General features: G+C 38.9%; 1 long non-coding RNA gene and 1 pseudogene across 1 annotated transcript; one reads left to right on the top strand and one right to left on the bottom strand.

Moving 5' to 3' along the window:
• Window positions 1-4,189: 4,189 nt before the first annotated feature.
• LOC148071571 (uncharacterized) lies at window positions 4,190-5,356 on the top strand. Its single transcript, XR_015712836.1, has 3 exons — window positions 4,190-4,394; window positions 4,525-4,559; window positions 4,658-5,356. It is a non-coding gene; the product is annotated as an uncharacterized LOC148071571 (long non-coding RNA).
• A 316-nt stretch (window positions 5,357-5,672) lies between these two features.
• Window positions 5,673-9,196, bottom strand: LOC148071570 (exocyst complex component 3-like; annotated as a pseudogene).
• Between the last annotated feature and the right edge of the window lie 4,297 nt (window positions 9,197-13,493).

Genomic DNA, 13,493 nt, shown 5'->3' with positions numbered 1-13,493 from the left:
ACGATCTTTCCTCACATGTTCTTTTCGAGCTTCTCAATGATTATTAATAATAATGATCTTTATGGACATAACACGTTTCAGACTGAGAGTAGCGACATTATTCTTTAAATAATAGTAAAAAACAAACATTATTTAACAATAAGAAACAGCACCAAAAACATTAATATAATAAAAAACAAGATTTAATTAAGTAAATTGGGTTTAGACTTTGGCGTCACACCGAGGTACTGCCCCCTGCTGGACACCATTTGAAAAACAAAACGGAAAACTACTCCTAAATAAGTTGTTTTCGAGTAATAATGCAAAATTCAATTACAATCGCTGTTTATTAACTAATCTTTATCTACTAGGTTCTGGTAGTGAGTGATACATGGGCGAAAAATTAGGTGAAATAAGGCGGCATTAGCTTAGCTACATGCTAACGTCATGCTACAGAGGTTGGATTAAATAAACGAATAACTTCGAAAATAATAAGCCAAATTGATAGATTTATTAAACCATATCGACGATAGTGAGATGTTTATTTCCCCGTGTAGCGACACAAGGATCTCAACAGGATAAAAAGGTTGTCGTGGTCAACGTTGACAAGTGTAACGGCTAGTTTTAGTGTTAGCCGCGTGACAAGTACAACCTTGAATCAAAAACTTCGAAGAGAAGGTAACAAACAAATCTTTTAAGAAATGAAACAAATAAACAACAAAAAACGGTCACTCACGGAACATCGAGTCCTCACCGATGTACGAAAACATGCCGGCGATGACACCTGCAAGTGGACGAACGCTCGCTTCTGATTGGCTGACACCTGAACCTGCGTCAATGATGACGTACACGAGGCCTTTAATGCGTCTTTATCGAAGCGATATAAAAGGTAATTTCCACCTGGATTTACCGTATTTCGCATCGGACCTTCGGTAAGTATCACCTTTTCCAATTGAGTCCATCTTAGTTCTGCTTTAGCCACATTTTTGCTAACAATCCCACAACTGATCCAACGTCACTCAACACACACGTCAATAAAAAATACTTTTAATGTAATTTAAATGTAAATGACTCGTTTGAATTAGGCAGTAACTTAATTACTTTGACATGTTAATTAAAACAGCAAGAGATATTATAAATATAAATGTATTTATTTGTACAAGTAGTACAATTATTGTACAGTTTATTACCACAGATCATTGTTAGTAACATCACAATAATACACGTTTCCTAGAAAGTGTTGTTTCAACAGTTAAGGTTTATGTTTTAATTTTGGTTTAAACATATTTTATCTGATCAATAATCTGTTGTACAGATGATTTCAACAATGGACCTCGTCACTATCGATCTGAGCAGCTTCTCGTCCGAGTGGACTGATCCCAGCACGGAGTCGGACACAGTCCACTCCACGTTCCTGTCCATGATCGGGGACCTTCCGTCTGCTCCTGATTTGGACTCTGCTGCTCAAGACGATCTGCTCTTGCTCAAACTCATTGAAGAGGTTGATGTCGAGCAGTTAGAGAAAGACTTGACCTCAGAGTTCAAGATGACGACGGCCCCTGAAACCCACCCCTTCCAATGTGGAGCCACGACGGTTCCATCGTTTGGACGAGTGCTGTCAGAGAACACACTAAGGCACTACCATCAAGTCCCAGCTGGGTTGACTTGGGTCAACAGTGGAGTCCCCCCAGGGTTCTGGGTTCAGCCGCGACCAGCTGTGGAAGTCATGAGCCCGCTCGTCTTTTTGTTAGTGTCACACATGTTCATATCCAACTCCACGTCTTAAATATCGTCTTGAAATTAACTTTCCTTTTCATTCTAGCAACAATCAGAACATCCAGAAGACCTCCAGCCGCGCTCCTTCTCCGCCTCAGGCCTGCTCTTCCACGTTAGTCCTCACGTTTGATTCATCTAAATGCACACTTAACTCATAACATAGATCTAATGGCAATGATATGATGTTCCACCAGATGCTGTGGGGCCAGACCGTACGTCAAGAGACCAGCGAACGCCTTCATGGTTTTCATGAGGGAGAACAGGCAGATGGTAAAAAACACCATGAAGCCGAAAGATAGTGCCGAGACCAACACCATCCTGGGGCACATGGTGAGTGTCTAGAACACAGCCAGATTTGAACAAGTCCGAAAAGCTCTTGTTTGACGACCTGTTTTCCCTGTTTCTACAGTGGCGGAAGTTGTCGTCTCCAGACAAGGATTTATACTATGGGATGGCAAAGGATGAGAGAAGAATCCACGCCGAGAAACACCCAGACTGGTCGGCGGGCAATAATTATGTAAATAACTTTATTTTCTCTCTTTCTCTTTTGGTAAGTGTTTTGTTAATCTTTTTGTTTCTCTGTGTGCAGGGAAGGAAACACAAGAGGGAGAGAAAGAAGAAGAATCTTATCATCTAAAGCCGCCGTTTTAACTGCTGTACATATGTTGAGTGTAAATAAATTATTTTTAATCAAAAAGTCTTTTTGAATGCAGCAGATGATGTTGTCTACATCAGGGCTCGACAACCTTTATTGTGTAAAGAGCCATTTACGGGTCGTGTCCCGCCAAAATAAAACTCTGTTTGACGGATAAACTGAATCCTAAAAAGCTAATAGTCCTATAAAGTATATTTTACAAAAACAGGAAAACTTATTAAACTTATTAAATTTGAAGGAACACTTGCAGGATATGAGAAATTGTCCCTTTCTCTTGTCCCTTGATTTTAAAAATGAAACGCAAGACAATCCGTTCTCTTTTCTAAAAAAAAAAAAAGTCCACCCTTTATTCCAAACATTTTTAATTTAGAAAAAACATAAGTATTTTCAAATATTTACAATGTACAAGTTGCCTTGTAAACAATACACAACATTTGCAAATATTATATTAAGAAATATACACTTTTATTTTCAAATATCATCCCTTAAAAATATTGTGGCCACATGAGCAAGAACATAAATTAATTACAATTTCAAGGGATTAATCTGCAGTATTTATTGGAATTTGGAATGATAATTTTAAAGAAGAAAACATGAGTAGGGGACACTTTGATTTCTCTTAACGTATCGTTCAGAATACTTTTCACCGTCTGTCGGTCCTCCCTGGAGATGTTTGTCTTGAGTTTCAGTAGAGCGGACACGCGTTTTTCACTGGAAAGAAATGGACACGATTCGATAAATGACAGGTTATTCTAAAATGGCATCGATCTTTTGGTCTGGACTTTATACTCGTCCTGATAAAGTGGGGATACGAGGAGGCCAGTGTGACGACTTGCATCTGTATGGCCGGAACATCCTGGAGGCTCAACACTCCCGCAATCATGTCCAGGTATTCCTTCAGCCAGTTTTCTTTGGACCCCTGCACACACATGTTTTAATAAGCTTTTAATTATCTCTTTGAAAAGTTAAATTAAATGTTTTTTTTATATTGAAAAGTTGAATTTATTTTAATTGAAAAATCTTTTTCAATAATTAGTATATTTAAAGGTAAGTAAGTAAGTAAGTGTTATTTGTAAAGCGCTTTTCGAGGCTAGACCATGAATAGCTCTTAAAGTAAGAACCAGAAATTTCAAATTGATCTTGAAAGAAACTGGCAGCCATTGAGAAACTGACAGCCATTGAAGAGTTTTAAGGATTGGAGAAATGTGAGTTCTTCTACTAGAGTGGGTCAGAATTCTTACAAAAATGTATTGCATGAAACCAAACACACCCTGTTTCATTTTACAATATCGGTTTTCATGGCATCAATCATAATGTCATCAGCAAAGGGACAATGAAATCCCGCGAGATTCTGGCGATAACTGAGGACGAGAGGATACACTCAACATATACAGGGAGTGCAGAATTATTAGGCAAATGAGTATTTTGACCACATCATGCTCTTTATGCATATTGTCTTACTCCAAGTTGTATAGGCTCGAAAGCCTACTCCCAATTACGCATATCAGGTGATGTGCATCTCTGTAATGAGAAGGGGTGTGGTCTAATGACATCAACACCCTATATCAGGTGTGCATAATTATTAGGCAACTTCCTTTCCTTTGGCAAAATGGGTCAGATGAGGGACTTGACAGGCTCCAAAAAGTCAAAAATAGTGAGATATCTTGCAGAGGGATGCAGCACTCTTAAAATTGCCAAGCTTCTGAAGCGTGATCATTGAACAATCAAGCGTTTCATTCAAAATAGTCAACAGGGTCGCAAAAAGCATGTGTAGAAAAACCAAGGCGCAAAATAACTGCCCATGAACTGAGAAAAGTCAAGCATGCAGCTGCCAAGATGCCACTTGCCACCAGTTTTGCCATATTTCAGAGCTGCAACATCACTGGAGTGCCAAAAAGCACAAGGTGTGCAATACTCAGAGACATGGCCAAGGTAAGAAAGGCTGAAAAACGACCACCACTGAACAAGACACACAAGCTGAAACGTCTACTTGTAGACTGGGCCAAGAAATATCTCAAGACTGATTTTTCTAAGGTTTTATGGACTGATGAAATGAGAGTGAGTCTTGATGGGCCAGATGGATGGGCCCGTGGCTGGATCGGTAAAGGGCAGAGAGCTCCAGTCCGACTCAGACGCCAGCAAGGTGGAGGTGGGGTACTGGTATGGGCTGGTATCATCAAAGATGAGCTTGTGGGGCCTTTTCGGGTTGAGGATGGAGTCAAGCTCAACTCCCAGTCCTACTGCCAGTTTCTGGAAGACACCTTCTTCAAGCAGTGGTACAGGAAGAAGTCTGCATCCTTCAAGAAAAACATGATTTTCATGCAGGACAATGCTCCATCATTGCTGGCAAGAAAGGGTCTAAAAGAAGAAAAACTAATGACATGGCCTCCTTGTTCACCTGATCTGAACCCCATAGAGAACCTGTGGTCCCTCATCAAATGTCAGATTTACAAGGAGGGAAAACGGTACACCTCTCTGAACGTGTCTGGGAGGCTGTGGTTGCTGCTGCACGCAATGTTGATCGTGAACAGATCAAAACACTGACAGAATCCATGGATGGCAGGCTTTTGAGTGTCCTTGCAAAGAAAGGTGGCTATATTGGTCACTGATTTGTTTTTGTTTTGTTTTTGAATGTCAGAAATGTATATTTGTGATTGTTGAACTGTTATATTGGTTTCCCTGGTGAAAATAAATAATTATAATGGGTATATATTTGTTTTTTGTTAAGTTGCCTAATAATTATGCACAGTAATAGTCACCTGCACACACAGATATCTTCCTAAAATAGCTAAAACTAAAAAAGCCCTGCTCCAACTTCCAAAAATATTCAGCTTTGATATTAATGAGTGTTTTGGGTTAATTAAGAGCATGGTTGTTGTTCAATAATAAAATTAATCCTCAAAAATACAACTTGCCTAATATTTCTGCACTCCCTGTAAAGGTCATTTATATTATAGTTCAATTGGTAGCCTTTTAAATAACTATAAATATAATGAATGTTTATGTTTTGTTTAGGCTACGATTAAAAATAAAAAAAGAAATCAGAAAATGTATTTTTGAATTATTGGAATTAAAATATCAAACTCTACAGTAAAAAAACAATTAATTAATTTTGAAAGTATTCAAAAAATTGTAACCACAAAATCAACCTTTCGATATATACACATTATTGAATTCAATTATTTAAAAGAAACAATTAAATGCTTAAACAACAACATTTCAATAAAAACAAGTTTAAGGTTAAATTCAACATATTCTAATGTCACTGAACTACGTCCATAGTTTCACCACAGTTTCTCACCTGATCACTGAACCAACGTTGTAAAGTGTCGGCGTCGCTCGTCACTCTGTCGAAGGCCTCCTGCTGCTGAGCCCGACTCCTCAGCTTCACGTCTCCCTTCAGCAGCCGTCTGACGTATTCCACCGTCACCTCCTGGTGCAGCTGTCCGATCAACTCCTGAAGACACGGATCATGAGTCTTAGCTTGTGAAAACCTTTTTTTTTTTAGCTCTTTTTTATTACCTGGTGAGAAGATTCAGGGGATGATCATCTTGTCGAACGTTGACGAGTGCAGCCAATCGTGGGTTCCAAGCTTTCTGTGGTTTGGCTGGGGCGACACAAGTGATGGATTTTTATTTTGATCACCTGTACGTCTGTTATTGACACTCACCTTGAGCGCCTGGTGGACCGGGCTCAGTAGGAACTGGTGCGCCGATTGTTTCATGTCGGCCAGGACGCTCATGCATCTCTCTCGAACGTCGTCCAGGATCATGGAGCTCTTCTTCAAAATAAAATCCCTGCAGACACATGACAGTTGAGTCACATGACCACCTCGCGGTCACACCCTGAAGTCGGAGGCTCCACCTGAATTGTTGAATCCATCCGAGGTTGGCTTTGATGAACGGTTTTCTGCTCCACTTGTTTTGCTTCATGACGTCCTCCTGGAAGTCCTTGAAACTAAAACATTAATTCATTTGAATCTTTTTTCTTTTGACGTGAGAGACGTTACCTGCACAGCGAGTTGCTCAGTTCAAGTTATACACTGGACCTTCTCTCTATCACCCACGACCATTCCCGCTGAGGTCAGCATTCCGTTGATGAGCTGAAGTGTGAAAATGAAGTCATGGTTTGAAACGTTACCGCTACTAGATTTAGCCAAAAGAATCCTTTTTTTTCAAATACCTGAATGATGTCATAGGACATGGTGAAGCTTCCGTCCTTCTTTGTCGGCTCGCTTTTCCACGATTCCCTCGCTTCCGCCAGGACTTGACTGATGAACGTCGTCATCTCTGCCTGATCAAACCAAAAAAAGCTTGATACGTTATCAATCACGAGTTATGATTAAATCCTACAATCTTAGGTGTATAAATAGAAAAGTGTTAAAGATCAACCGAGACATCTTATCTATAAAAACATTTGTTCCAAAGGTTGTTAAAGTCATAATACGTAAGTTTGAAAAAAAAAATGTTGGCTCCCCCTGTGTCAGAAAAATATAACTGCAATGCTGTCAAATCAGTCAACCATGCCTGTTCAAAATGACAACAATCGAACAGAAAATACATTTGAAAAAAAAAGGTTTTAAGAAAGAACTTTTTTTTAAATACTTTTTTAATTTGTAGGTATTTTAACTGTGTATTGTTTTGTTGTTTAAGCGCTTTGTGACCCTGGTTTATGGAATAGGGAAATTCAGATTTTTTAATTATTGGAATCAAAATATCAAACTCTATATGTAAAAAAAACAATTCATTAACTGTGAAAGTATTTTTAAAAATGTATTAAATAATTCAATAACTTTGTGTAGTTTTGTCTCTCAGGACAAACCTGATGATGAATGAATAATGAATGGAAATTACTTTTGTCTTGCCCATCAAAGTTGTCTTCAATGAAACGATTCACTAGTTACTAAATTAAGTCATATTGTAAGGGGTGGAGTCAATTTATACAACTTATATTTATAATAAACAAATGGTAAATTACATGTTTTTTCTTGTCTTGGCCACCTGAAACAAAATAACAATGCTTGGAAAATGTTTGTTTTTTTATCTTATTCTTCAATAATGTTTTACAAGCTTATATTACTGTGTAGTTAATGTGTAAATATACCTGTTGTTTGCTCAGGTACTGCTCCTGCAGCGACGCCACCATGTGGTCAGGCAGCAGACTTCCTAGACCTTCAAAGTTGATCTCTGGCGCCAAAAGAGGGTTCTTAAACAGTCTTATAGAATAAGAAGATTATATTGATAAATATAAAATCACTTTAATTTCCAGTTAAAAACAAAGAAGGAAGTTCAAGGTAGGAATAGCATTGGTGGGGAGTTGGACGGGCAACTTACCCAGGATAATAGTCAGTGACCCATCAGCAGCAGGAACTTGCAGTCCTCATCCCCCAGCCCGAACTCTGCAATCTCCTCCAAGCCTTTGCTCATTTACTGGTGGTACAGCTCGGCATAGAACTGACAGATGTCCATCTCCGGAGGGTAGCAGCTCTTGACCACCTTCACGACCGTCAGCAGGTCCTCCTTCATCTGCAGGCCCATGCTGTGGATCTTCGCCTGGAGGCAGTTCTGCTTCACCGGACTGCTGAGACCGACGGGTTCTCCATTCGCTCCTCCACCAGGCTGGTGAGCACTTGGTCGTGTTGTTGCCTCCATCTGCTCTGCCTCCAGGATGGCGCCGACCCGGCCATTTGATCCACCAGTTGGTCCTGCTCCTCCTGCAGCTGGACTGCTTTCACGGCGGACACTAACACGGCCGCTTCTTGTTCCCCCTTCAGAGACTCTTGGTCTATATGGTCTGGATCACGAGAGTCTCCAGGATTTTCTGGTCCGAAACAAGCTTGAGGACTTTTTTGTCTTCCTCTGATTGACCAAACAGAAGCTTCTCTTTGTCCACCAGCTGAAGTGCTGCCTCGTAAAAGTGAGATTGCTCCAGGTCTTGGTCAAAAGAGACGACTGGAAGAGAAACAAATAAGTGGTTAGATATTGAGCGTTCCTTCTGACCTTTGCTGACTGGCCATATTTTGGGGAACCTCCAACCTCCGGCTGGGCTTCCCTCTGGGATCGGTGGCACGTGTGACGCCGCTGACCTTGACCGGAGCCTCATTCAAGCCGTTTGCTCTGCAGGAAAACCATAATACAGCGTTTAAATGACAAAAGGGTTTTTTCCATTCATACATGATTTTTTCTTACACTTCTGAATATTTTAAGATGCTGAACAATCATTTTTAAGAACAAAAAAACCCATTATTTGCCATTTTTTAACCTCATCTAGAGCCTGATATTTAATTATTGGCACTAAACTGACAAACATTATCAACTTCAACTTCTATCCTCAGCCAGATTTTATGTTAAAATACATTTACATTTACACAGAAATTCAAAACACATTGTTAACGCAAACATCCTACTCACCAGATTTGTTCGTTTTGAGAGGATTCTCTTCCAAGCAGCCTTTGGCTGATGTGAGCTCCTGGAAGTTACAGTCGGGGAAATAACTCTCTGGTCCTCTGAGCGTTGGAGGATTTCTGAGGCTACAGGCTCCTCCCACTTTCCTCCCACCCCTTGCGTGCACACACCCACGCACTCATCGTACTTTCACCTTCACTTTTGTCTCGTTGTTTGCACAAGCATGCTTCTAGTTTTCATGCGGCACCTTCATTCCAGGGCAGCAACATTTGGATGACTTTGCCAGGTGTTATTGTGAATAAAGGTCACAATTTAAATCCAAGTCAAAGTTTCAGGTCAAACAAAAATTCAATTAATTAATTTCATGCAAGGTCAATAAAAAAACTTTCTTTTCAAGATATCTTTGCATTTATTTTCCTTATTATTTTTGATTTATCTTCGTTTTAGCTTCATGTCATTTTATTACTTCATTTTCATTCAAATTTCGTTTTTTATATTGAGGGGCATTTTTATCCGTCTGAGACTCGGTTTAGAGCCTCTACCCTCAAAGAAGTTAACCTTGACTTGACTTTTCACTTTGATTTAAAAAATAAATCAAAATATCTTCATAGTCGTTTCTCCTTTCAACCTTTTAGAAAATGAAAATAAAACGAGACAAAACTGAAAAGATGTTCCACAGTGTAGTCGGTTTCAAAATAACTTTTAAAAAGTGAACAAATATGCAGTGGTGGAGGTTGTTCACCTTGACCCTGAGACAACACAAGGGATACCACAAACACATTTGTTTTAGGGCCTTCGGGGTCACCTTGACCCCCAGACAACACTAGTTCAAATTCCCTTTCTGGAGACTCTAATTATCTCCATGAACAAAATAAAAATCAAATCATAGCTTTTTATCCATTATATTGTAAATCTAAATAAACAAGGATCAAAAATGAATGATTTGAAAATTATACCTTCAGGGTAATATTATAATCATAGTTATTATATTCAAAAGTTAATACATCTAAAATGCACTTTTTATTTTTATTTGACCGAAAAAGAGAAAATATTGTGTATGAAAATATATATTTATTGACTAGTTTCAGTGCTGGAGAAGCTAATAATATGTAGCGGGTCCCAGCAGGGCCTTCGCTGACAGATATGATAATCCTGGAATTACAATGGACATGAACGACACCGGACCACAAGTGCTCATGAACCAAGTCTCTTGGATTATCTTTATTCACATATTTTCATTAAACTGCAATCGTGACTCTTCCTTTGTTCTTTTTCTTTTGCATTAGCAATGGTTTAAAAACCACTTTTCAAAGTACATTTACATAAATGTCATTTTCCTTTGAAAACAAACCATGTCTTTTAATCACTAATCATTTTCTTGTTATCAATCATTCCTTCACTTCCAACATACACCCTTCATTCTTTCATCAAGAATAATAATCGTACATTATGTACAGTAGATGCCATAAGTGAACACTTAATAAAACAAAATGAATCTCTTTTGCAGTTTAACTCGCCAAAACGGTATAACATATTTATTTCTGCGCGTGCTTTCAACCAGGGCGGCTCCTATAACTGGTCTGAACTTGCAGTCATGCTAGCATGCTACATATACTCCACACAATACTTTTCACACTTCATAGCACACAAATGCACAATTCAGACTCACACACCACACACACACGACTATTTTAACATATTAAATATTACCGCACAAAAGTCAAGGAGTCAAAAGAAAAATACACACAGAAGCATTTAACTACGGCCACGGACGCCATTTTAGTAATCGCCACGATCATGAACCGCAGCACTTTCTATGTTCACACACATAACTGTCATATCAAAAATCCTTATAAACAGTTTAAAGTAAGAGGAATTAAAGAAAGAGTTCTTAACCAACCTGGAATTACAATGGACATAAACGACACCGGACCACAAGTGCTCATGAACCAAGTCTCTTGGGTTTCACTTGTGCGAAGTATTGCCATGAATACCGTCGCCCGCAAGTGCTGCCACCTTGTGTCCGTTTTCTGCATGGCATTGCACATTTATCTTTATTACACCCTCTTAGTGGGACTAAACAACAAACCAAAAAGTGACAGAAAACATTATATAATAATATCTAAACAAAACACTTTTGTGAGTATCACAAATACATTTAAAATCTCACCAAGGATGAAAACTAGATTTGTTAAAATGAATGATGAATATATTTAAATATAATCTTTATGTCAACAATTTAAATAATAAATATCTATATCAATTTAAAAGAGCCAATACTATGATAAAAAGTGGGTTTGTATCCAGACATTTATACTCAACAGTGTCAAAGGTCGAGCCTGGGAGCAGGAAGTTGATGCAGATTTGACAGACAGTCATTGTTGAGAGAGAGAGGCAGGCGATGAGAATCACTGCGTGAGGAAGGTAACGTTAGCCGACAACAACTTGTTAAATATATCATTTGGATTTTGATTTGAGTGGAACTCCTGTATAACTCCTAGATGGATATCAGAAAGTCCGCAGCAGGGATAAAGCAATGAGGAATGAGAGGTGGGTGAAGTCCTAGCTAGCTAGACAACATAAGTGTGTCTTAAGTTAATGCTAAGTTAGCTTTAACGTCATTCCTTCTATCAATATGTGAATAAAGATAATCCAAGAGACTTGGTTCATGAGCACTTGTGGTCCGGTGTCGTTCATGTCCATTGTAAGTAAGTAAGTAATTCTTATTTGTATAGCGCTTTTCCAGACCAGGGTCACAAAGCGCTTAAACAATCAAAACAATGTTCAATAAAGTATATATTTTAAAGATCAAGATAAAACTGATAACACAACAGGAGTTCCAGAAAATCAAGGAAAAGCCTGAACAAATAAAAACGTCTTAAGATGTTTATTAAAGGAGTCAGTAGACTCCATCAAGCACAAAGAGAGAGGAAGATTGTTCCAAAGCTTAGGAGCAACAGCCTGAAAAGATTTCTCCCCTCTGGTTCTGAACCTTGTGCGAGGAACCATAAGTAGATTCTGATCCACAGACCTCAGAGCCCGAGCTGGGGTGTAAGGCTGGATCAGATCAGTGATGTAAGGAGGAGCCTGACCATGAATAGTTCTGAAAGTAAGAACCAGAATTTTAAAGTTTATCCTAAAAGAAACTGGAAGCCAGTGAAGAGTTTTAAGGATCGGAGAAATGTGAGTTCTTCTACTTGAGCGGGTTAGAATTCTCGCTGCAGAGTTCTGAATCAACTGCAGGCGAGACAGCTCCTTCTTGTTAAGACATGGAAACAAACTGTTACAATAGTCCAGACGAGAAGAAACAAACGCATGGATTACAAGCTCCAGATCATGTTCCGACAACATTTTCCTAAGTTTAGAGATTTTTATCAGTTGAAGGAAACAGTTTCTGGTTCCAGGATTATCATATCTGTCAGCGAAGGCCCTGCTGGGACCCGCTACATATTATTAGCTCCTCCAGCACTGAAACTAGTAAATAAAAATATATTTTCAAACCCCATATTTTCTCTTTTTCGGTCAAATAAAAAAAAAGAAGAAAAAGTGCATTTTATGTATGATGTATTCATATATTTAATTTAACTTTTCAAAGAGATAATTAAAAGCTTATTGAAACATGTGTGTGCAGGGGTCCAAAGAAAACTGGCTGAAGGAATACCTGGACATGATTGCGGGAGTGTTGAGCCTCCAGGATGTTCCGGCCATACAGATGCAAGTCGTCACACTGGCCTCCTCGTATCCCGACCTCAGGTACCAAAATACAAACTTTATCAGGACGAGTATAAAGTCCAGACCAAAAGATCGATGTCATGCTAGAATAACCTGCCATTTATCGAATCGTGTCCATTTCTTTCCAGTGAAAAACACGTGTCCGCTCTACTGAAACTCAAGACAAACATCTCCAGGGAGGACCGACAGACGGTGAAAAGTATTCTGAACGATACGTTAAGAGAAATCAAAGTGTCCCCTACTCATGTTTTCTTCTTTAAAATTATCATTCCAAATTCCAATAAATACTGCAGATTAATCCCTTGAAATTTTAATTAATTTTTGTTCTTGCTCATGAGGCCACAATATTTTTTTTTTTAGAAGAGAGAACGGGTTGTCTTGCATTTCATTTTTAAAATCAAGAGAAAGGGAAAATGTCCCATATCCTGCCCGTGTGCCTTCAAATTGAAGTTTTATTAGTTTCCTTGGTCTAAAAATCAAGTTCAAGTCTGTCTTTTGGAATATCTTACTGCTCAAAGCACAGTCTTATTAAAAAGGGAAAATACATAAGGTTTAAAATATTGCTTCTGGCGCCGCCAAGTGTCCCTAAAGTGTAGCTGCCGGCCACAACATACTATGCATTTGTTTACAAAACAAGATAAATTCTCTTGTTGAGTCAGTTTAAAAGATTATCATTAAGAAAAACAGGAGTTCTAATGTCATGTGCCGAGGTGTCAAATGAATGTTGTTATTGACGCACCGTTCTAGAACAATACCTGGACGTCATCAATGTAAGATGTACTGCCTTCTCAGCCAACTTGTTTCCTTGTTTTTATTTACTATGAATGATGGCTGAACCGAGACGAGTTGGCGAAGACTTCAGAAGCAGAAGTTACTGTAAACACGTCCGCTGAGAATCACCGCTGCAGGGAAAAGGAGGAGAGGAAAAGCCCTCTGAAGGACAGGGA

Source organism: Callionymus lyra, chromosome 9, assembly GCF_982586985.1.
Source record: "Callionymus lyra chromosome 9, fCalLyr1.hap1.1, whole genome shotgun sequence".
In the NCBI taxonomy this organism is placed as follows: domain Eukaryota; kingdom Metazoa; phylum Chordata; class Actinopteri; order Syngnathiformes; family Callionymidae; genus Callionymus; species Callionymus lyra.
The sequence above is the reverse complement of the archived record's forward strand: the minus strand, read 5'-3'. Positions and strand labels throughout refer to the sequence as shown.